Source organism: Protopterus annectens, chromosome 4.part0, assembly GCF_019279795.1.
Source record: "Protopterus annectens isolate FY-2018-M chromosome 4.part0, PAN1.0, whole genome shotgun sequence".
Lineage (NCBI taxonomy): Eukaryota > Metazoa > Chordata > Ceratodontiformes > Protopteridae > Protopterus > Protopterus annectens.
Genome location: NC_056733.1, coordinates 1,107,820,773 through 1,107,846,127, shown reverse-complemented (window position 1 = coordinate 1,107,846,127; position 25,355 = coordinate 1,107,820,773). Strand labels below are relative to the sequence as shown.

The window sequence follows — 25,355 nt, the reverse complement described above, 5'->3', positions numbered from 1 at the left end:
TTGAGACTGTCTGCGTCTAAGGCATCTGTTTGAGGCCAGTAATCCTCTTTGTGAGGTATTTTTGCGGCCTTTCCAGTTGTAGATGTCTTGTGAGGTACATACCAAAAGGGGTGTTGTACTCTATAAATAGTCTAATGAGTGATGCATAGAGGGGAACAATGCCCTCTTTTTTTTCTGGATGAGAAACCGTTTGTGATGAGGTGTGCCACATAGAAGGATTTTCTGACAACTGTGGCAATGTGATTTTCAAAGGAGAGACTACTGTCCACCTGTGTCCCAAGGTCTCTTATCACACTTTCAGTGTTAAGTAGACTACCACCTATGTGTTAGTTCATGGGTACAGAGTTTTTACCAAAGGGGATGACAATGCACTTTTTGGCATTTAGCTTGAGACCATGGCTTTGACACCAGGCATCTGTCTCAGTGAGGCCCTTTTGTAGGATGTCCACATCGTTAGGAGTTTCGATTATGGTTCCTACTTTGCAGTCATCTGCGAATTTAGTTAGCCAAAGACCTTCTGTATTAGCCTGTACTTCAGAGAAGTAGATATCAAACAGGAGAGGACCCAGGACTGAACCATGTGGTACTCCACTTGTCACTGGTCTGAAGTCTGATTTGGAGTCTGCTGCTTTCACAGTGTGGGATATGTCAGTAAGCCAGTTGGCAACCCATCTTGTGACATAGGGATTTATACCTAATTTAGTGAGTTTATCTATAATTCCAAAGTGGGGGATGGTGTTGAACGCCTTGGCGAGATCTAGATAGTTTTGCCGATGGTTTGTTTTCTATGGCTGTAGACAATGATTTTTATCAAGAAGAATTTATTTATCAATTTAATACAAGTTCTAGTTTTTTTTTAATTTGTTGCAGGTGAGCAGGGAAAAAAAACGTGTTTTTTAGATGTTGACCTCAAATGGGACACTAAGTTTAATATGTTTATTAGTAATATACATAGGAAAAATACATTTTTCAATAGTTATGTCCACTATAAAGGTGGATATGCTTTGTATGCAAAGAAAAATATTCCTCAGGGTCAATTCATCAGAACATCAAGGATGGTTAGTGACAATAGTGATTTTGAATTGGAGATGGGTTTTATTATTAAACCATTTACTGACCTCCAGGCATCACAAAAAGCAAAAGTTGAAAGGTGGGTTAATAAAATGGCTAAATCTGCAGCAAATCCCCCTTTCAGAACCTACTATTGTATAGCACTAAAAAGCCTAAATTGTTTTGAACTGCCCCATCACCTAGCATGTATACAACTTCTTATCACCTATAAAATAGTCCCGCATACATCTGCTTGTCTGGCACAATATGCCATTCTACATACCTGTGTTCCCTGTTGGTCACTGCATACGTGTAAGCCTGGAGTGCCAGCCCCATCACTCCCTTTCTTTACTTACTTATTTACATTTTTTTTTTACCAGGAAAGTCCAACTGGGAAATAACCCCTCTTTTCAGTGGATACCCACAGAGAAAAGCTCCATGGTTACTTATAGCAAGTTATTATGAAAATGTGCAAAATATTTACGTACTAAGGGGTTTTCTGTAGTAGTTGAATGGATTCATTTTAAAGAACAGTTTGTTGTACATGACAGTTTGCGTCAATAGGTGGGGTTGAATGTACAGGTTTCGCTCCTACTGGAGCTTGTTAAACATATGACGGAATGTTTAAGTATTTAACAAATGAATTGTAATTAATGCTTTTATCTGAGGAAGTCTGAGTATCTACTCAGACAAAAAGCACTTTATGTGCATTGGAATAAAACATTTCGGTTTTAGGATCATCTTTTCTGCTCCGCTCAGTTGTTTTTCACTGTTGTTTTTGCTATTCAGTTTGTTTGTTTTGTTGTTTTATGTTTTAGTGGTTTGTTTACATGGTGAGCGATAAAGACGAAAGCTGTAGTCCTTCCTTATTTACCCAGCAACAACAACAACGAGCTGAGAAGGGCAATCTAACTATGTTAATTGAAGTCCTCACTCAACGACTCAACTAAGTGTCAGCCCGCCTAGATGCACTTGATGTACATCTGAATACCCATTCAACAAATTTAACAAAGTCTATTACCAAAACTGCTCCTTTTGGATCTATTAATACAGGGTTACCTGCAGGAAACAAAACCCTTTGCACTACAACTTTTGCTATGGAGGCAGTAGAGTCAGGTGTGTTTGTGACTAACACAACCCTGGCTAACAATGTAAACTCATGTTCAACCAATAATGGGAGCATTACGAGAGCTCCCTGAGTGGCCTTATCTTCACCAGTTGCAGAAGGTACATCACTCAAACAGCCAGTGGATAACCGTTCCACCTCAGGGCTTATTGGGACTCCCAAGGTAACAAACTGGCTTAACAGACCTATCTTTTTTTCACAGGAAGTTCATGAAAAGACACAGAGGAACCTGGCTAGAGGTGAAACAACTGAACACGACATTGTTTTTAAACTAAAGGAGTTCGACCATAAGCTACTGAAAAGTAGAAAATAACAATTAGAGATAAAATATTCTGATGAGTGTCTGAGACTCAACATAGTACCTAAAGGCTTGCAGTCCTGGCATTTTCCAACTGGACTGGTGCCTAATTCAGTATTCCATATGAAATTGTTAAAACTGTTTGACCAACAAGGATTTGATTTATTAAAATTAATGGCCAAGCACTATCAAATGTTAATAGAGTCACTAACACCTGAAATTATACTATTAGACGAACAAATCAGAACTGATAATTTTTTAGGTACTCATTTGAGTACAAACATATCCTCAGTAGTATTGACCAACTCATTTTAAAACTGAAGGCTACCAAACAAAAGAAATTAGAACGTGACGTAGTAGCCTAACAAGATGGGGTAGCATACCCCCAATCACTACGTCACAGAGTTGGCAGCCCTCTACTAACACTAAGGTGTCTAATAGTGTAGTACCCAATCAAAGCGAGGCACAGCATGCTTCCAATGAGTGTAATGAACCCACAACTAGTAGTAGTGACCATACTTAATGGGGAACACACAGTCAGGAGAAGTAAATCTAATAAATCACATAAGACCAGTTACAGCAATGATCAACATGAGTTAATTCATGAACAAAATTTTCAAGAAGGGTCAGCAATGAGAAAAAAAAATGACAGTCGAGGAAGAACCAGACAAAAACCAACAAACGGAGAAGATAACATCAGATATAGTTCGGAACGTAGCAAATACGAACTGTAAAATTATCACAAACTCCACTGGGGATTTTAAAATTTACAATTTTTCCTCAATGTATGTTGAACCCATCTTAGCAGACTTATTAGCAAAAAGACTTACCTTTGTGCCATCAACATACACCAGTGTTGCAAGAACTATTTTAGACGTGAAATGTTTTACTCGTAAGTTGAATTGTAAGCTACTTTTTGACAACGTTGAACTAACAGTTAATGATGTGTTTAAAATCTCTAGTGTCTATAATCCCCCGCTGAATCCTGTGTTAAATTTGTTTGAAAACATCTGTGAACTAGACATCAGGGAAGCCTTAAAAACACAAGAAATAGAAACATTCAGTTTAACATCAACGAAGAAGAAAGTTTAGTGTTAGACAAGATCAGGTCATGCCCAGTGAGGTCCATGAAGCCAGACAAAGGATGCTGCTTAGTTATAATGGACAACTGGGAGTATGTCCAAAGAATGAAAAAGATGTTAGACAACAAAACATACGAGCAAGTGTCCCTTAGTGAGGAAAATACAGCACAAAATAGAGTTAAGGGGTACATAGAAGACTTGTTTTTAGAAAATAGAGTAGACATTAAGCTTTGCAATTACATGACCATTCCTAGTCCAAAAATACCACTACTTTTTGGGGTCCCAAAGATACACAAGAACCCACTCAACCCACCAATTAGACCATTAGTTGACGCACACAACTCAGTCACATATGAATGCGCCAAAGTGTGGTAGATCATATATTAAAAAACTACATCTAAAAGAACCCCATATATGTAAGGACTCTCAGTCCTTTTTGGACAAAATTAACCAATTGACCTTCAACAGCAATTATGGGTTCTTGACAGTTGGTGTAAAAGATCTATATACCTCATTTCCCCAACACGTAGGGATTGTGAGTGGGTCATTTTGTTCCTAAAACATAAGGGAGCTAACAGCATCGACATCTCACTTGTAGGGGAATTGTTGGACATCATTCTTACCAACAATTATATCTTGTTTGATAAAGATTATTACCTTCAAAATGTGGGGGTGGTGATGGGATCACCTCGTGGTGGTAGCTTGGCAAACCCTAGTGATGGCTAAGTGGGAATTACACTATCGATCAGAAAAACTAAGTATGAGATGAGATTTATTTTTACACTAGATACCTGGATGACATCATCGTGATCATCAAAGGAGATCATACCACAGCTAAGGAATTAGTGACATTCTTCAACAACAACACAGATTTTTTAAGGTTTACATACCAATTCAATACAGACATAATGGCTTATTTAGGTGTCTGCATTAGAAAAGACAGAGTCAAAAGGGAATATATAGCAACAATACACAGGAAGGAGGCATACTCAAACTCCTTCCTGCATTTTACAAGCAACCATCCATTTCATCAAAAATGAGCAGTCTTAAAAGGGTGGTGACCAAAGATGCAGACTTTAATTCTGAATGTAAAAACCTTAAGAACGTGTTTATTGGACAAGGTTACCCTGCAACACTAGTTGAACAACTCATAGTCGAAATGAGTACAAAAAGGCAGGAGGTAAAATTTTCATCCATTCTTAGGAAATTAGTAATTGCTATAAAAATTGAGGCACTGCCGACAAGCAATGCAAATAATAACTTCCCCATGAGTTTGATTACATTTACCCTTGATGCAGGTAACATCTTGAACATAATAAGGAAAAATTGGCAGTTTTTGATGGGTGTTCCCACAGTATGTCAAAAACTAGGTACTAACCCTAAGCTATTTTTCGTAGAGGACAAAATCTTAAACAGCTATTAGAATGTCCACTCCAAAGAGAGCCAAGAGTCATAGGGACACACAAATGTGAGATGTGTCTGCAGTGTAAGGTAGTCGAAGTTAGTAATACATTACATATCAGAGGTACCAAATACAGGATCAACAAGAAGTTTGACTGTAACTCTAAAATAGTTGTTTATTTGGCCCAATGTAAATTCTGTATTCAGTATTTTACATAGGTAAGACTGAGCGAAAATTTAAAGAATGGATCTACAAACACCAGTATGCTATTTCTAGAGGTAAACTGGAGAACGCTTTTAGCCAAACATGTTCAACAACAAAATACACATTTCTTTAGTTACTTAGTGATTGATCAAATTCCACCAGATATGAGAGGGGGGGCCTAGCTTATTAAAGCTGGATGAACTTGAGTTATATTGGCAAATTTTGCTTAATGCCTATAGTAATCCAGGTGTAAATGAAGCATGTTCGATTTCATGTATTTTGAAATTGAAGAGTTTAGTAAGATATAAACAACAACAAATAACAATAAGAAACACAAAAACAGAATTGTTTTTGTTTTTTGGCAGACATGAAAACATTTTCTACGTTGATAGAATGTATTTAGTATTTAATATGTACATATATATTTACGTACGAAGAGGTTTTCTGTAGTAGTTGAATGGATTCGTTTTAAAGAACAGTTTGTTGTACATGACAGTTTGCATCAATAGGTGGGGTTGAATGTACAGGTTTCACTCCTATTAGAGCTTGTTAAAAATATGACTGAATGTTTAAGTATTTAACGAATGAATTGTAACTAACGCTTTTATCTGAGGAAGTCTTAGTAAGTACTCAGACGAAAAGCGCTTTATATGCATTGGAATAAAACATTTTGATTTTAGGATCATCTTTTCTGCTCTGCTCAGTTGTTTTTCGCCATTGATTTTGCTATTTGTGGAATGAATTGTACTATCCAATACACACACTGCTAGCAGGGGGGGGTGTAGCCCCCCTACATCCCCTGGGGGGGCTCTACCTCCCCAGAACTTAAATATACCAACTCAGAGATCGCACTACAATGCGGAAGATGGAAATCTTTCCATTCCACACTATACTGAGATGTCTGTTTCTCATGGTCAACATTTTGAATGTCGATCATATGGTCTCGGCCATATGGTCTTCAACATTCTGAAATGTCGACCATGTGAAGGATTTTTTAATATGCAAAAGTTACCAAACTGCAGATTGGGAGGTGAAATGTCACTAAGCTGTATATGCACGCATACTCACTCGCACGCACATAATCTTCTTCTCCTTTATACCACACTGATATGATTCTATACATTTATTTATTTTATTTTACATTTGTTTACTGGGAAAGTCCAGCTGGACACGAGTCCTTTTTCAGTGGAGACCCGGAGAGTAAAGCTCCAGTGTGATACAGTAACAAAGTATAAAAAAAATAATAACTTGAAACTTTGCATCAAAAATGTAAGACATTAATGTAGCACATTAGTTTCATAGGTTCATAGTTTAGTACTAGGCTGTCTGCCCTGGGGCATTTATAAGCCTAGCCATAGTGATGTGGCTTTCGCCACCCCATGTAATGGTGCAACATTGTACAGAATAGATTTAGAATACTGTGCCTCTGTCTGGTAGTGACACCGTGAAGAGCCTCTTACATAATAGAATTAGTTTACTGTGCCTCTGTCTAGTAGTGACACAGAGATGACCCCCGGGGTAAACCTACGATCTCCCATCCACTCGTTGAGATTTCTCTTGAAGAGAGTTAGTGAGGGGCTCTGCCTAACATGAACTGGGATTCTGTTCCAGAGTATGGGAAGCCTCTGAGTTCTGAATCTGTCCCTCCAGCATGTCCTATTCATATTTGTGCTGAGGTTTAAATCTTTAGCTCTCGTGGTTCTGATGGATTTGGATTTTTTGAGGTGGAGCATGTCCATCAATTCCTGATTGGACATGGCCTTGTACGTCAGGCACAGATCACCTCTGAGTAGGCGGTATGCTACTGAATAGAGCTAGAGTTTCTTTAGTCTGGCAGCATATGACATATGTTGGAGACCCTTGATCCTATTGGTGAGGTACTTTTGGGGTCTCTCCAGCTGTTGCAAGTGCCGGGTGAGGTACATACCAAATGGGGCATTGTACTCAATCATGGGCCTGATAAGGGAGGAGTATAGGGGTACAATGACCTCCTTTGATCTGGATGTGAATCCCTTCATGATAAGGTGGACAAGGTAGAAAGTCTTTCTAACCACTTTGGCAACGTGGGTGTCAAATGAGAGGTCACTATCGATTTGGGTCCCCAGGTCTCTGATTACTTTTTCCAGTGGGTTACTGTCTATGTGATAATTTGTGGGTACTTTGTTTTTCCCAAAGGGGATAACTATACATTTTTTGGCATTTAGTTTAAGGCCATGACTCCGGCACCAGTTGTCCGTTTCAGTGAGGCCTTTCTGTAGGATGCATGTGTCAGCTGGTGTATCGACTATGGCGCCTAGTTTGCAGTCATCTGCGAACTTTGTCAGCCACAACCCTCCCATGTTTGCTTTCACATCTGAGAAATAAATGCCGAACAAGAGGGGTCCCAGGACAGAGCCCTGTGGGACACCACTTGTGACTGGCTTTGAGTCTGACATGGCTCCAGCGATTTTGACTTTATGGGTTCTATCCTTTAGCCAGTTTGCAACCCATCTTCTGACATATGGATTTACATTTAAGCTGTTGAGCTTATCTATGATGCCTGAGTGGGGTATTGTGTCGAAAGCTTTAGCCAAGTCCAGGTAGGCTGTATGGACTGCTTTGCCCTAGTCAATGGCTCTAGTGACTGTTTTGAAAAAGTCAACCAGGTTCAAAAGGTAGGCTCTGCCCTTTACAAAGCCGAACTGGGTGGGATCAAGTGTCTGTAGGTCCCCAATGTCTCTGTTTATGAGTTCCATAATGATTCTTTCCATAGCTTTGCAGACCAGGCTGGTTAAGCTTATGGGGCGGTAGTTACCAGGGTCTGTAGAGGTGCCTCCTTTGTGGAGTGGGACCACTGTTGCTGTATGCCAGTGTTCAGGTACATATCCTGTAGTAAGGCTAAGGTTAAATAGCATTTTTATGTGTGGGTTTAGCTCCTCTTGGAGTTCACGTAGCACGCAACCTGGGATACCGTCAGGTCCCATTGATGCTGTGTTTTTAGCTTTGCTGAGGGCGGTTCTCACCTGGACATCTGAGATGACAGGGAGGTTACATTCAGCTAGGATAAGTATTTCTTCTTTTGGGGGTGAGGGAGGGGAGAAATTTGCACTGAACCTGTCTGCCAGAATGTTGGCAATATCTGTGGGTTCAGTGTATTTTTGTCATTGTGAACTAACTCTGAGCATATCTGAGGGTTTCATTCAGGTTTCTAACATAGCAGAAGAAGGCCTTGTGGTTATCTTTAGTGTCCATAGCAATTTTTCTCTCAAAGTTGGCCTTGGATGTTTTTATGAGAGAACGTAGCTTTCTACTAGTGCTGATCAGAGATGCCTTCTCTTTATGAGATTTTGCTCTGTCATGCAGTAGCTTCCTTCTTTTGTTATACAATTTGTTTATGGATGGGGTCCACCAGACAGGATGCCTGCCCTTGGTGGAGAGGGTCTTGGTTTTATTTGGGATTGCATGATCCATGCATTCTTGGAGATGTCCGTAGAAAGCATTTGGGAAGGATTCAGCATTGTGGGATGTGGTTTCCACTGGCCCAGTGGGCTTAAAGGATACCATCTCAGACTTAAGAAGTGTAAAGTCGGCTTTTGAGAAGTTTTTCACAGTAGTCTTTTGTCTTGGGGGTGGAGGTGGGATATGTATATCCAGAGTGATTAGTTTGTGGTCAGATCTCACTAGTGAGGGGTACACTTCCGGTGTGGAGCACTTTGTCCCCATGTTTGTGATGATCAGGTCTAGTATATTATCTCCCCTTGTGGGAGAGGTGACTAGCTGTTCCATTGCATTTGAATTTATGAATTCCAGGAACCTTTGGGCTAGGGTGTTAGGGCTAGAATAATGCACCCAGTCTATGTTAGGGTAGTTGAAGTCTCCCAATATGATGGTGTTTGGTGAGACATTCATATCCTCCAATGTCTTCAGGAAGGCTGAATGGGGTTCCTGAGATTGGGAGGGTGGTCTGTAACATGCTACCAGTTGTATAGCAGTTTTGCCTACGGTTAGTTGCACCTGGATGATCTCTGATGCTTCATGTGTTGCCACTAACCTGGAGGTGTGGGTGTCCTTGATGAATATGGACACTCCCCTTCCCTTTTTGGTTTGGCACGAGTTTTGGGGCCGAAAAGCATGATACGAGGTATAGCCTGGTAGCGCTGGGGTGCTCTCAGGAGCCTTGAACCAGGTTTCAGTTACTGCACAGACATCGATGTTCTCCATACTGAGGAGTGCATCGAGTGCCTGCATCTTGAGATTTACAGTTCTGGTGATGAGCAGCATTACCCTTAATTTTTTTTCCATTTTTGTTTTCTAAGGAGGTGAGTTTGTCTTTTAGGCCTTGCCTAAAAAAGGCACTATGGGGGTGGCAAGAGCCTTAGCCAATATCCGGAAGCCCAGTGGTGACAGATGCAAGCCGTCCCTTGCGAAGCAGCGTGGCTTGTCCAACATGTCATCCCAGGCAGACAGACATTGGAGCCCCTTAGAATGACACCAGTACTTGAGCCAATTATTAAAGCTGATCATCTTGTCTTTGTATTGTGGCATCATTCTTGGTGAGGGCAAGATGCTGCTCAGGGTCAGGGTCATACCAGCCTGGGCTACATAATCAGAGAGCTCCTCTATGTCTCTCTTCATGTAGTCCAGGGAGGTACGTCTCAGGTCATTCACGCTGGCATGGACAATGACGGAGTCATATTTGTACTTGCTTTGGAGTGACCTGAGTGCATGTGTTATGTGGCGGATCCTAGCTCCCGATAGGCAGCTCACCATTACCCTCTCCTTGTTCAGCCTGGTAAGCGGAACGTCAGTGTGTCTGACTATAGAGTCACCTATTACTAGTGTATCAGGCATGGTGTTTGGCCTTAAGGGCTGTGGTTGTTTGACACACTGATTTATTGAAGTATGTGTTGCATGTGTTATGTTTTGAGGTGGTGGATTTTTGGGTGTCTGCTTTGGGAGCCTCTGTTGTTTTGGTAAGTTTTTTGTTAGAGCTTCTGAGTATGTCTTTGTGTTATTATGTGTTTGGTTTGCAGTTGTGGTAGGTCTGTGTGGGACTGGGTTTGCTGTGTGTGTGGTTACCTTCTCCTCCTGTCTGGTCTTGCCAGTCCTGAGTTGAGAGAGTTCAGCCTCCAGTTTGGCTATATAGTTGCATCTCTCACATGTATTTGTGTTTGTTGGGAGGAGGAGAGGGTTGTCTGTGTACATGAGACAATTGTAGCATTGTCTCAAGATTCCCAGATTAACCAGCTGAACCGGATACTTTAACTGATACATTAAACAATAGAAATTGTAGTAGCAGCATATTATACCTCATGTAAATTTGTAGTTATGTACAGTGTGCATAATTTCAGTAGAGACAACATTTCCAATATAGAGTTTAGGTTGATTGTTGGGGGTGCAACAGATAGTATTTTACAGAAATAACTGAGAGTTCAGAGTTGCAGAAGTGGTGTAGCAGAACAGTGTAAGGGTCAAGAAGTGGGCCTTCAGGAGCTAGGGGATGGAGGAGGGGACTTATCCTGTGGTGTTACAGGAGCAGAGCCAGGAGTTAGCAAGGTGGGGTTTTAGATGCTTTTTAAACTGTTTGGATGTGGGAGTAGTCAGTAGTAAATTTGGCAAGCAGTTCCAAAGCTTCGTATTTAGTTGGAGAAGAGTGCTGCACCTGCTGAGTTTTTTGCCTTGGTGACTTGGAGGAGAAGTTTATTGTTGGAGCAAAGGGATCTAGAAACAGAGTGTGGTTGAATAATATCTTTGAGGGCAGGGTTTTTTCTTAGTGGTGGAGAATCTTATGAGCTAACGTTAGTTGATTAAATTGAAGGAGCAAAGGGAATTCAAGCCAATCAAGTTGTCTGAGTGACAGGCAATGATGCGACTTGTAGGAAGCATTGCTTGCTTATTTATAGATTTTATTATAGCAGGCTTCAAGCTTGGCAAGGTCAGTTTTGCATAGGTTTATTAGGATTGGGGATGCATATAGGAGTGTTGATAGAAGGCGTGCCCTGGCAATTGTCATTTTAGTACTGCTTGCTAGAAATTGGTTATTTTTATATAGGAGGCAGATTTTTTTGTGAACTTTATTGATGGTTTGGTCTATATGGAGATCAAATTTCAGGTTGTCAATTGTAACCCCTAGCGGTTTGGTATGGGGAGTAGGAGTGATCATGGTTTTGTTTTTGGAGAAGATGTGGAAAGATGATGTTGAAGAAGTGATACTAGTGGGGTAAAAGATCATAAGTTTTGTTTTACTAGGATTTAATATAAGCTGGGATTTGGTTAACCAGGTTTCTATAGACAGGTAGTAGTCTTGGGTGATGGTTTGAATGTCATTGAGGGAGGAGGCAGAGCAGATCAAAGTAGAGTCATCAGCATATTGAATTATATTGGCATGGGGAGTGACAGAATGAAGTTGGTTGGTAGAGAGAGAGAGAGAGAGAATAGTAAGGAACCAAGATTAGAGCCTTGTGGTACCCCTATGGAGACTGGGAAAAGGGATGAGTGGGAATTTTGCCAACGGATGGCTTGTTGATGGTCTGTTAAGTAGCTTTGAAACCAGGCAATGGAAATATTGCTAAGGTTATGGGAGGTGAGGACATTAATAAGTTTGGTGTGGTTGACCATGTCAAAGGCCTTTGACAGGTCTAGGAAAATGGCTGATATAATTTGTGAGTTGTTTCTGTACTGATTGACTATGTTTGTGAAGGATAGTAGAGCTGTTGTGCTATGTGCAGGGCAAAAGCCATGATGCGTATGGGATAGGAGATTATTAGACAGGAGGTATTCTATGAGTTGGGAGTGGGCTACTCTTTCCAGGATTTTAGACGGGGAGAGGATGGCAGTGGGGTGATAGTAAGTTAACAGGAGCTACCGCCTTTGTGGAGAGGCAAAATGTGAGAGATTTTCCATATAGTGGGGGCATGAGCTTCAGTTAGAGATCTGTTTATAAGTATGGTTATTGGGTAGGAGAGAGCATCTGAGGAAATTTGTAAAAAAAATCTGCAGGGAGATTATCAGCAGCTAAAGTGGTTGGTTTTAGTTTTTTTCAGTAGTTTTATGATATAGTTGGTGGGTACTGGGGTTAGCTTGAAATGGTTTGTATTATTTTGTGGGGGTGCGTTTTGATTTTCTTCAGAGGGGGTAGGGTTGGACATAGTTTGGTTGTTGGCAAGGGTTTGAATGGATTCTGTGAAGTAAGTGTTGAATTGGATGGCTACATTCTCACAGCTGTTAGTTGTTGATGGAGTGGGGGTTGAAGTTTTACCTGGTTGCTGTAGGTTGTTTGCTGCAGCCCAAAACTTTTTGGGGTTATTTTGATGTTTGGTTTGAATGTTGTGGTAGTAGCTGGATTTGTCCGTTCTAATTGATTTTTTAGTTTTGTTTCTAAGTTCAAAGCACTGCTGCTGGTTTTGTTCTTATGGAACTGCAACCAGGCCTTGTCCCTGGCTTTGAGCATGGATCTGGTTTCTTTGGTTAGCCAGGTTGTGTAATTGGCTTTGATTCTAATGTTTCTAGGAGAGGCATGGGTGTTAAGAATATCAAGGAAGGTGTTGTTGAAGGATAGTACTGCCTCATCCAAGGGCAATTTTTGAGGTGTTCCCAGGACAAATTTTAAGGGCAGAGATAAAGCTGTTAGGATGAAAATTGTTTTTGTTTCTAATTGTACGGAAGGTGGTATGATGTGGTGCATGGCTGTGATCTGTTAAGAGAAAGGTTGGGCAGTTGTCACTCAGACTGTTGGGGAGGCAGCTTGAGTGGAATCATAGGTGGGGAGAATTAACTAGAATCCAGTCTAGTATGGATTCACGTTTAGAAGTTTTATCAGCCCTGGTGGGAGATGTGATGACTTGGGTAAAGTCATAAAGGTTGATGTGTTTAGTACAAGAGCAACACAGGAGCCAATCAATATTAAAGTCTCCCATTAGGATGGTCTCTTGGGGGAGACGTGGTACATCATTGAAGTAGGTTTTCCAGAAGGGCAATGTTATTGCCTGGTGGAATGCATCCACTTATATTTAGATGTTTGTTGGGGTTAATGGATAATTTGTTTAGAAGTAGCTCAGCATTTGCTAGTTCTGGGATGGTGGTATTGAGGATGTTAAGTGATAGGTGGTCTTTGTATAAGACAGCGACACCCCCTCCTTTTTTGTTTGTTCTGTCTTTCCATAAGATATTGTAGCCTGGGGGAGTGGTTTCATTATTGCTGATGACTGGTTTTAGCCATGATTCTGTTAATGTAACTATATCTGGGGAATAGTGGGATAGTAGTGTATGAAGATTGTGGGTTTTATTAGCTATGCTGCTTACATTTATGTTGAGGAGAAGGAATGATTTGTTTCTATGAGGAAGTAGTGTAATGTTGGGTTGAGATGGGTAGTGTAGTGATAACATGGGTGGGTGTGGGACCTGGATTGGGATGGATGTCACTTGATAGTTTTAATTGTTTGGTTAAGTGATGGAGGAGTTTAGAGAGTTTGTATAGGAGCTTAGGGAGCGTTCAGATTTAGTTAGCTGTAGGACTGTATGTGTGTGTGTGTGTGTGTGTGTGTGTGTGTGTGTGTGTGTGTGTGTGTGTGTGTGTGTGTGTGTAAGTCTATATTAGTGGTGTGGAAAAGAGTTGAGGCTGTGTGTATTAGTTGGATATTATGACGTGGTGTAAGTGTTGAGGTGTGACATGGGGAGGAGTCTCTTATGAGGAGAGAATAGAAAGTAAGGAGGAGTCAAGTTCTCCTTAGGGTTTTCATACTTAGTAAGTTTTTATATGGGTACTGCTAGTGGGTGTAGTATGTGTACTGTGGGAGGGGAGGGGAGTGGCTATTTAAGTGGAGCACCTGGAGGAACTGTAAGATGTGTGCTACACACATACTTCATTAATATACAGTATATAGATGGTTAAACTGCTTCTGATTTCCTTTTCCTGATGCTTTTAAATAAAGGGCACACAACACATACATGCTAAATTAATTCAGCTGTATACCATGAAGGTTATGACATCTACGGTGGTGTAGCGGTAGTGTTGTTGCCTCACAGCAAGAGGTTCTCCCATTCAGTTCTTGGCTGGAGTGCAGGGAGTGCCTTCTGTGTGGAGTCTGCATGTCCTCCCCGCAGTTGGATGGGTGTTTGAAAGACATGCATAAATGGGAGTGCCTTCGTTGAAGGTTGAACGTCGAGCTGGCACCTTGGCGTTTGTGAAAGTCTACTGCCAATCATTAGCGGACCGGAGTTCCGCTGTGGCGACCCCTAACCGGGAAAAGCTGAAAGACAAACAACAACAACAACCATGATGGTTATGAATGGTTACATTTCCTTTGTAGACTAGAAAATGCTTATGCATACCACCTGTGTAAGGACTGACTCAAAATCAGCGAGAGATGTCTTTTCCCATGGATCAGTGCACCAGATATACATCACCCTCTCGAGGGATGCCACAAGAAAGCAAGAAAGACCATCTTATGAGCAATATAGGGTTATCACCTTTCTCACTTCCTGCAGAGTTGCCTGGTTGGGGCACTTCTGTCTGGGGGGAGGGGGGCATGTGCATGGTAAATGTGTTGTTGATACTTTACAAGAATTACAAGGAAAAATATTTTCTGACTTCTCTAAATGTCGCAAACATTTTTGTTACTACAAGTAAGTTATCATAATATATAAAGTAGTATAAACAACCAACATTCTACATTTAAAGCTTAGCATTTCAGTGATATGAAATGGCTTATGTAAATTTGTCAGAAGAGGTGACAACTGCCTTTGAACCCTTGACTGACTTTATTACTTTGTTTTGCTATGAAAGGCATGGCTACAATGGAAGTAGCTGTGAATCAGTGTAACTACTCTTCCAAACTGCAGTAAAGACAGTGGAAAACAGTTTCATAGCTCTCTGTCATGTTTAGCGAAGCTGCTGCCATCATCAGGGTTAATTGCCTGTATAAGATTGTCAACAGTACCTGACAGTGTAAACTACAGATTTCTCTGTGTCTGTGGGTATGTCATACAGGCAGAGACAAATTCCTTGGCAAAGTATGTGAGAACATGCGCTTTAAAAATGTGGGTGGGCTTTCCCTTTCTTTGCTTTCAAGGCAAGGAAATGAAAGCTTTATAAAGTACAAGCAGATCTCTGTCACTTATACAAAACACTAAACATACTGTAGGAAGAAAAGGGTAAACAGTCTGCACTCTTGTGCCTTTTCATCCTTGAAGGGGATAGTTTACTTCTCTAGATATATCTCATGAGATTCCCTCTATTCATTTTACAACTAACAAAACCTTTTTCTCTCATACAGGCACCCCATCCCCTATTTTATTTCTAGATGAGGATAGCAAAAAAATATATCATTGAGACTTTGTGCGTTTACCTGCTGATTTAAAACATATATACTCCATTCCTTCATCTGACTGGGAAAATGAGCTTTTTTTTTTTAACCAGTATCTGGGTTTACAAGCTTTTTAGTGCAAATCAGTTTATACTTATCTGAGCATGTGATACACAATTAGATTGGTATGGATTAACCTGGAGTGTAACATGAGCATAGCCAGTTAGTTAAGTAGTGGGTTTTAAGGAGTTTTTTGATATGATTGAAGGAGGTGGTAGAAGTTATATGGTTTGGTAGTGTGTTCCAGGTTTTGGCAATGGTGCTGGCAAAGAGTGATTTACCAGCATTGTTTTTATGTTGGATGACAGTTATTAGGTTCTGGCATTCAATCATAGGTTTCAAGTGGGAATGTGGGGCTGTATTAAATGCTGAAGCGCTGGGGATAACTCAGGGAGGTAGTAGAGCTTGTGAGCTAGAGAGTTAATTGAGCATGAGTATACAAGGCAACAAGCCAGTTAAGCTGTTTTAGGGCTAGACAGTGGTGGGACCTGTAAGAAGCATCAGAAGCAAAACTTGGCAATCTTATTATAGCAAGATTCCATTTTGTTTAGTTTGGTTTGGCATAGATTAATCAAGATGGAAGAGGTGTAGAGGAGGATGGATGGGAGAGGAGTCCCAGCGATAGTAACTTTGGTATGTTTAGTCATAAAATGTTTGTTCCTGTAGAGGAGGCCTAGCTTTTTATTGACTTTCTTGATGGGTTGTGCTATGTGGATGTCGAATTTCAGGTTATTCTCCATCTCAACGCCTAGCAGTTTAGTTGGACTAATTTGAATGTTTTCTTTGGAGTTGATGATGAAGTTATTGCTCAGGGGAGGAGATCTACCTGGGCCAAAGAGAATTTGTTTTTTTGGGGATTGAGAAGACGTTTGATGTTAGCGAACCAGGTTTCAGCTAGGGTGAAGGTGTTTTGGGTTAGGGTTTGTAGTTCGCTTAGGATTGGGGTGGCACATATAAGTGTGGTGTTGTCAGCATATTGTACTACTGAGGCAGTTGGTAAGGATGAAGATATCTGGTTAGTAAATAAAGAAAACAACAGAGGGCTGAGGATAGACCCCTGAGGGACTCCTATGGTTACTGCTAGCAGGGGGGACAATTGGTCTTGCCATAGGACAGCTTGCTGTTGATCTGACAAATAGCTGTTAAACCATGATACAGAGGAGGGACTTATAGTTAGGGTAGATAGAGTTGCAAGACGCAAGCTGTAGTTTACCATGTCAAAGGTTTTGATAAGTCTAAGAATATGGAAGAAGTAAATAGACCCTTGTTTCTGTGGTGGTTAACTATGTTGGTAAATGATAATGCTGTTGTGGTGCTGTGGGAAGGTCTAAAGCCATGCTGGGATATGGAGAGTAGGTTGTTATTCTGGAGGTATTGCACAAGATGAGTATGAACTACTCTCTCTAATATTTTGGATAACGGTGGTAAGATAGCTATAGGGCGATAGTTGGTAAGTTCTAAGGAGTTACCTCCTTTGTGCAGTGGGATGATATGGGAGGTTTTCCAAGAGGCTGGTACTTTGCATTCAGACAGAGATCTATTAATGAGAATGGAGACTGGATAGGCTATAGCTTCAGCTGATATTTGAAGGAAGTCTGCTGGTAGCTTGTCAGCTGCTAGAGTGGTTGGTTTAAGTTTCTTAAGGAGTTTAGAAATTGCCTTGGTGGACACGGAGTGAAGTTGAAAACTGGGGGTATTGTTTTGTGTATTGGGGTGGGTTGTGGTAGTTATTGGTGTGGGGTGGGTAGTACTGTTATTTTGGGCATTGGCAAGGGTCTGGACTGTTTTGGTGAAGAATTTATTAAATTGTGTGGGTATGTTTTCATGATTATTTGGTAGCATAGGGGTTGGTGTAGTGGACTTTCGTGGGTGCAGTATACAATTTATTGTGTTCCAGATATTTTTGGGGGTTATGAGCATATTTTTCTTGTAGGTTTTGGTAGTAGTTAGATTTGTCTAGTTTCATATGATGTTCTTCGCCTCACATTGCTGCAGTCATAACCTGTGGGTAGTCCGCTGTCCTCGGTCGGCCCGAATACCAAAGAGTTAGGCTGGCGTCGGTCATGGGCACCCGGAGCTGACGTCAGTACGTAGTAGTACTTAAGCGCATGACTGACACCATATCCTCAGTCTTTCTTGCCGCATGGTCCGAAGCAGAAGCAGCGTTTGCAAGTGCCGTTCGGCGTTCTGAAATTTTCAATTATCGAGTTTCAGACCGAAGACCAAGTTGGGCTAAGTACCCGTTGAAAATTTTTGTCTTTTCTTGCCTCAGTTAATCCGGATGTCAGAAAAAGTTAATAATTGTATTTCTTGTGGGAAACAGATACCTCATAGGGACTATCACTCTCTCTGTATTCCTTGCTTGGGGCCTGAACACGACGTAGTCGGGTGTCGCTTTTGCGCTAGATTTAATAAGCGCACCATTAAACGAAGATTAGACTGTGCCAGGCTTGTTTTCGGTAAGCGGTGTAACTACAACATGCCGTCGGATCCTCCGACGCCCGCTACCGCTAAAAAACGTAAAGATAAATCTTTAAGGTCTAAACCGGAGGAGTCGTCCGTTGCGGACGCCGGTTCTATGGAACCTCTGGTTGAATCTGTGGATCCGGCCGAGGTCTCGGCTGAATCACAGGGGGAACCTTTACTTTTGCAGGAGTTGGCCTCTCAGCAGTTAGGCCAGGCCGAGGGTGCTTCTCAGGTATCTGTAGTTCCATCCTTACAAAAGGTTATTAGGCCTTCTACCTCAGTGGCCAAAGGCCATGCTAAGGCTAAACCTGGTCGTACTGGTACTGGCCATAGCCCTAGTTCTTCAGCTTCTGTTCCTAAAAAACATATGTTGAAAATGGCAGAGGATTTGATTACTTTGATCAGGGGATCTTTGCCCCCCCCAGAGAAGAGGCCTAGGGTGGAGACAGATTTAGAGGGAATGGAGCATTCTTCAGACTACTCTGAGTCCTCAGCTGAGGATATTCAGGATTACCCTCCCTATTCAGAATCGGATGCAGAGGATTCCTGTCCTTCTGCTTCTCCTCCAGAGGATTTTTCCTTTTCTGAAACTTTACATTCCATGAGGGAACATTTCAAGTGGGAAGGTCAGGATTTTTCGGATTCTCGAAAAAGGCTTAGGGAATTTTTGTTTTTACCACAACATAGGCCTTTGGCTATTCCCCCTGTCTTAGATGTTGTTCAGGATGTTTTTTCTGAAGCTTCACTTAATCCTGATTCTTTACCCCCTGCCCCTGTCAAGCCAGACAGATATTACAGAGTTCCAGAAGCACATAAATATTTGTATAAGAGTCCTAGAGCTGACCCAGAAACTATTATTCAAGGGCCGAAGGGTGTCAGGGCTTCTGTGGTTAAGAATCCAGTTCCTTTGGATAAAGGTTCTAGAGCGTTGGATAGGTGGGGAAAAAGTGTACACCTCTTCTCGTTAGCTATGAGGGCTTTAAATTGCCAGTTTCATATGCTGAAGTATCAGAATTTTTTGTTAGGCCAATTGAAATCTAAGGTGGATGCTTTATCTGAGGGTATAGAGTGTAAGGAATTGCAGGAGCTGGTTCATGCTTCAGATCAAGTTGGAAAACATTCTTTGCAGTGTGGTTTCGATGCTCTTCAGGCTTCATCCAGGGTGGCTGCTACTGGTTCAGTTATTCGTAGACATGCCTGGCTTAAGGATCAAAATTTGTCAGAGCATGTTAAAGCTCGGATTTTGGATGCTCCTCTTCAATCTGAAGTTCTTTTTGGTTCTCCTGTGGAGTCAGTTTTGAAAAAGATGGAAGATAAACCTAAGTCTATGCAGACGGTCAAGGATTTTTTGCAGGTGCAGCCCCCTAAGTTTAGCAGGAATTGGACTGCTAGAGGATGGTCCTACCCTTCTTCGGATTTTCAGTCTAAGGGCAGGTCTAGACGTGGTAGAGGCAGGGCTCACACTCAGGGTTCTTTCAGACCTAGGACTTGGAGTTCTCCTGCACAGTCTTCTGGTGAGGGCAGGGGTCAGCCTTTTCGTAAACAGACCCAATGACCTGTATTTTCAGCTGCCAGATCCTTCTTTTCTGGCAGCTCCTCTAGGAGGAAAGTTGGCACTTTTCAAACAAAACTGGCATTTGGTCACCCAGAACAAATGGGTGTTGGAAATAATAAATCAAGGTTACAAGTTTTACTTTCACACTTTTCCTCCTTTCAAAGGCATGCCGGATGTGCCTCCTCAGCAAAGGCTGGAGGCTCAGGAGCAAATTTCTTTGCTTTTACAGATGGGAGCTATCCAGGTGGTACCTCCGTCAGAAGTAGGCCTAGGGTTTTATTCCCGTCTATTCCTAGTGCCAAAGAAAGGAAACACTTGGAGGCCAATTCTGGATTTGTCCATTCTCAATACCTACCTAGACATTCCAAAGTTCAAGATGTTAACTTTACAACAACTTCTGCCTATGCTAGGCAAAGATCACTAGATGGTAACCCTGGATCTCAAAGAGGCCTATCTTCACATTCCTATCAGGCCCAGCTGCAGGAGATTCCTGTGTTTTCGGGCTGGTACTTCTCATTATCAGTTCTCTGCATTGCCCTTTGGTTTATCTACTGCACCCATGGTGTTCACAAAGGTCCTGGCTCCTTGTGATAGCTTTCTTCAGACAGAGGGGAATACAAATTTATCCTTATCTGGACGATTGCCTGATTCTTGCTCAAGACAAAGACAAGTTACTTCAACATCTGCAGTATGTAATGGCAGTTTTAAGGTGCCTAGGGTATTCTGTGAACGAAATAAAGTCCAGTCTAGTACCCTCTCAGGATATGTGCTTTCTGGGTGTGAGACTGAATACAGCTTCTCAGATGGCTTTTCTGACCCCGGACAAACAAAGAACTCTTCACCTATACTTCCAGCAGTTATCAGTACTGTCCAGGCTGACTGCAAGGACAGTCCTTCAAGCCTTGGGGTTCATGGCATCTTGCATTCTAGTACTTCCCAATGCCAAACTGCATATGAGGAAGCTACAATGGTATCTCAAAACTGTATGGACTCAACACTGCCACGATTTGGACACTGTCATTCGGATAATACCTTGCATCCAGAAGGAATTCTTGTGGTGGGCGCAGGAATGTCACCTAAACAAGGGACTCTCTGTGACCTGACCAGAGGCGAGTCAGATCATAACGACGGATGCCTCGGACTTGACTTGGGGAGCACACTTCAATGGGAAATGGATTCAAGACACATGGCCTCCCAGACTACAGCATTTACATATCAACATGAAGGAGATGTTAGCAGTCCAATTTGCTCTGATGGCCTTCAAGGACCTACTTCAACCAGGACAGGTGTTGATTCGAACAGACAACACAACAGTCATGTGGTACATCAACAAGTAGGGGGGAACCCATTCTTACCCTCTTTGCAGACAAGCAATGATATTGTGGGAGGCTGCTCTGAGTTTGCACATCACTCTTCAAGCACGGTTTCTGCCAGGAGCACAGAACTCCCTAGCAGATGTATTGAGCAGACAAATTGTGGACCCCCATGAGTGGAAATTGGATCCTCAGGTATTCCAACAGTTGACAGTGGCTTGGGGAACTCCAGTCATAGATCTGTTCACTTCTCCACTAAATTTCCAACTACCAAAATTTTGCACAAAGATGTTTCATCCAAAAGCTTGGAAAGTGGATGCTCTATCTTTCAGTTGGAACAACCTTCACGTCTATGCTTTCCCTCCTCTGCCTCTCCTTCCCAAGGTACTCTTGAAAGTCAGGCGGGACAAGCCTTGCATGATTCTAATAGCACCGGATTGGCCACGTCAGCACTGGTATCCTCTGCTGAGGAGTTTAATTCAGGAGCCTCCTTGGCCTTTGCCACAGATTCCTCACTTGTTGTCCCAGTCAAGCAATCATTTGCTCAATGTCAGGGTGCAGTCCCTGCATCTAACAGCCTGGCGATTCTGTTTTAGAGCCTGTGGGGTCTCAGCTTCCTCAACAGGTTTTAGATGTCATTTTGGAAGCCAGGCCCAGTACTAGAAAAGTTTATGCTGATAAATGGAGGAGATTTTTCTTTGGAGCACAGCAAAGGGCTTTGATGTCTCAGTACCTAATTTGAGTTTTACGCTACAGTACCTTACTGAATTACTAGACAAGGGTTTGTCATTTTCCTCTGTGAAGGTTCATGCTGCAGCCATTTCTGCTCATTATGATTGTGACCCTCCTTTATTTTCTCATCCTTTGTTTAAGCAATTTCTTAGAGGGGCAAAAAATATAAGACCCCACGAGAGCTCCTACTCCTTCCTGGGATCTCAATTTTGTGTTGGAGAAGCTTACTTTACCTCCTTTCGAACCTGCAGCTATGTCTGAGCTGAAGTTTTTGTCTTGGAAAACTGCTTTTTTGTTGGCCATTACCTCTGCTAGGAGGGTCTCTGAATTGCAGGCACTCATGGCAGTTGAACCTTTCTGGTATTCCATAAGGATAGGGTGTCTTGCACTAACCCTACTTTTATGCCTAAAGTGATTTCTAATGTGGCCTTGAACCAGTCTATTCATTTGCCTACTTTTTATGCTGATCCCCAAAATAAGGGGGAAAAAGTCTTGCATTCTTTGGACATTCACAGGCAGCTACGTTATTATTTGAGCAGAACTAAAGAGTTCAGGCAGACTCAACAGTTATTTATTTCTTTTGCTCTGGCTTCTCAAGGGAAAGCTGTTTCAAAGCAAACTATTTCTAAGTGGATTAGTCATTGTATTGCTTTTTGTTATTCTCATCATGGGAAGAATGTTCCTGCTGGGATCAGACCTCATTCCACTAGGGCTACTGCCTTTTTGAGGGGGGTAGCTACTAAGGATATTTTGGAAGCAGCTTCTTGGAGTTCAGTACACACTTTTACTAAGCATTACCATCTCCCTCTTTATTCCAAGTCTAGGGCTGGGTTTGCCACTGCAGTTTTACAGGGCATGTTAGCAGCTCCTAATGCTTTTTAGTTTGCCAGCCTCCCTTTTCCTTTGCTTTGGGATTCTACCCACAGGTTATGACTGCAGCAATGTGAGACGAAGAACATAGTACAGTTTTGTACCTACCATAAATGTAGATGTTCGAGGATCCACATTGCTGCAGTCCTATTTTCCCTCCCTCCTTCCCTCTATTGTTTGGGGTTGCTGTTTTCCTTTGGGATAATTGTTATTTTCTCACTTGTGGTTGTTGGGTATGTACTATTTTGGCTCTGGCCTTTCCTTTTAAGGCCTTCTGACATCTGGGGCAAGAAAGACTGAGGATATGGCGTCGGTCATGCGCTTAAGTACTACTACGTACTGACGTCAGCTCCGGGCGCCCATGACCGACGCCAGCCTAACTCTTTGGTATTCGGGCCGACCAAGGACAGCGGACTACCCACAGGTTATGACTGCAGCAATGTGGATCCTCGAACATCTACATTTATGGTAGGTACAAAACTGTACTTTTTTTGGCTTTGTTCTGGAGCTGTAGATAATTTTGTCTTAAGGTAGTGTTTTTTTTTTTTTTGATATTGAGACCAGGTGTTGTCTCTTTCTTTCATTATAGTTTTAGTGGGATTTGTTAGCCATGGGGCATAATTAGTCTTTATTGTAATGGTTCAGGAGGGTGCATATTGGTCCAGGATTTTAGGAAGGTTGCATTGAAGTATTCAACTGCTTTGTCTAGAGATAATTGCATTATGGGAGTCCAGTTGCAGTTTTTTTATGCATTGATGAAGTCAGTAGGTATGAAGGCCTTTTTGTTACGAACTACTCTGAGGATAGGTTGGCCTATGGTTTGGGATTTGTTCCTAATTAGGTAGGTAGGATGATGGTCACTTAGGGTATCTGGAAGACAGCCAGATTGCTGTGTAAAATTGGGGTCAGATACCAGGATCCAGTCTAAGATGGACTGGTGATTGGATGTTTTGTCAATTCTAGTGGGGGTGGTTATAGTTTGGGTAAACCTGTGGAGGTTTATAAAGGCAGTGGGATTATGGCTGGAGCAGTTGAGCCAGTCAATATTAAAGTCTCCTAATAGTATGGTTTCATGTGGAATGGAGATGGACATCCAATTAAACAGGTTTTCCATTAGAGTGATATTATTTATTTATTTATTTATTTATTTATTTAAATTTGTTGACCGGGAGTGTCCGACTGGACGTGGGTCCATTTTCAGCGGAGGCCCGGGGAGAAAAGCTCCACAGTAAAATAAACAGACAGTAGTTACATTGGATTACATAGCAATTAACAATTTAACATAGAAATTACTTACAACATATTTACAGATGAAGAACATAGTACATCAGTAGACAACTAGAATCTTTATCTGTGAAGTACATAACAGGCATTAACAAATGTAACAATGAGAAGTTCCTGCCGTATAATAAGTACTAGGCTTATGAGCATCTGAGCTTGCTGTAATCAAGGTAGTTGGTGGAGTGGAAAGAAAGGTAGTAGTTGGATGGGGTGGATGATATTAGAGTGGGAGTTTCAAGGGCATAGCCAGTATGTTTTTAGGTGCGCTTTTAATAAAGTTTTGAAGTTGGTGCATGATGGTACAGAGGTAATTGTGGGTGGGAGTGAGTTCCATAATTTGGCTATGGCGCAAGGGAATAGTGCTTCACTAGCAGAGTTATTGGCTTTAGTGATCTGCAAGTGATTTTTGTTGCTGGATCTTAGTGGTCTGGTGGTGCGATAGGGTTGGAGTAGATTCTGGAGGGATGGGACATTTAGTGGATGGTTTACTAGTTTGTGGGCGAGTGAGAGTTGATACCACTGAAGGAGGTGAGGGAGTTCAAGCCAGCCCAGTTCAGCAAGAGAGAGACAGTGGTGACTACGGTAGGATGCCCCTGTGGCGAATTTGGCTATTTTGTTGTAGCAGGTCTCTAGCTTGTTTAGATCACATTGCCTTAGGTTGGTATACACTGGAGAGGCATAAAGTAGGGTGGAGATAAGGTGGGAATTTGCTATTGAAATCTTTGCTGCTTTGGTGAGAAATTGTTTATTTCTGTATAATGCTCCTAGTTTTTTGTGGACTTTTTTTATGGTCATGGATATGTGAATGTCAAATTTTAGTTTATTGTCTATTTCCACTCCTAGCAATTTGGTGTGTTCAGATGGGTATATAGTGGTGTTGTCTTTTGCTGTGATGTTAAAGTGAGAGTTGTTTTGAGTATGTTTGGTGGGTTGGAAGATGAGTAGTTTAGTTTTGTTTGGGGTGAGCATTAATTGGGCATCGGATAACCATGTTTCAACAGAGGAAAAGGCTTCCTGTGTGCCTTTTTGCAGTTTGGGTAGGGACTGGGCTGAGCAGATGATGGTCGAGTCATCTGCGTATTGGATGAGTGTGCCATGTTTGGTGGCAGAGGCTAGATTATTGGTGTAAACAGAGAAGAGTAGGGGTCCAAGGATGGATCCTTGGGGAACCCCTATGGAGACAGGTAGTTGGGGAGATATGTCATTCTGCCATACAACGGATTGTTGGTGGTCAGACAGGTAACTCTGAAACCAGTTGGTGACTGATTGTGAGAAGGATAGGTTATTGAGGACAGAGATAAGTTGTTTGTGTGGGACCATGTCAAATGCTTTAGATAGGTCTAGGAAAGTAGCAGAGGAGAGATAGCCATTGTTTTTATGCTGAAGGATAGTGTTAGTAAAGGAGAGTAAGGCAGTGGTGGTGCTATGGTTTGGTTGGAAACCATGCTGAGTACTGGAAAGGAGGTTGTTAGTAAGGAGGTAGTCTGAGACCTGAGAGTGTATGCATCTCTCTAGTATTTTGGAGAGTGGAGAGAGAATAGCTATGGGGTGGTAATTGGTTAGTTCTGCAGAGGGCCCGCCTTTGTGGAGGGGAATTATATGTGAGACTTTCCACTATGTGGGAACGTAACTT

At 41.9% G+C, this 25,355-nt stretch overlaps 1 protein-coding gene across 1 annotated transcript in view; it reads left to right on the top strand.

The window, feature by feature from the left end:
- LOC122799790 (F-BAR and double SH3 domains protein 2-like) overlaps positions 1 to 25,355 on the top strand; it is a 1,119,909-nt gene that overhangs the window by 859,874 nt on the left and 234,680 nt on the right. The gene's annotated exons all lie outside the window — the stretch shown is intronic.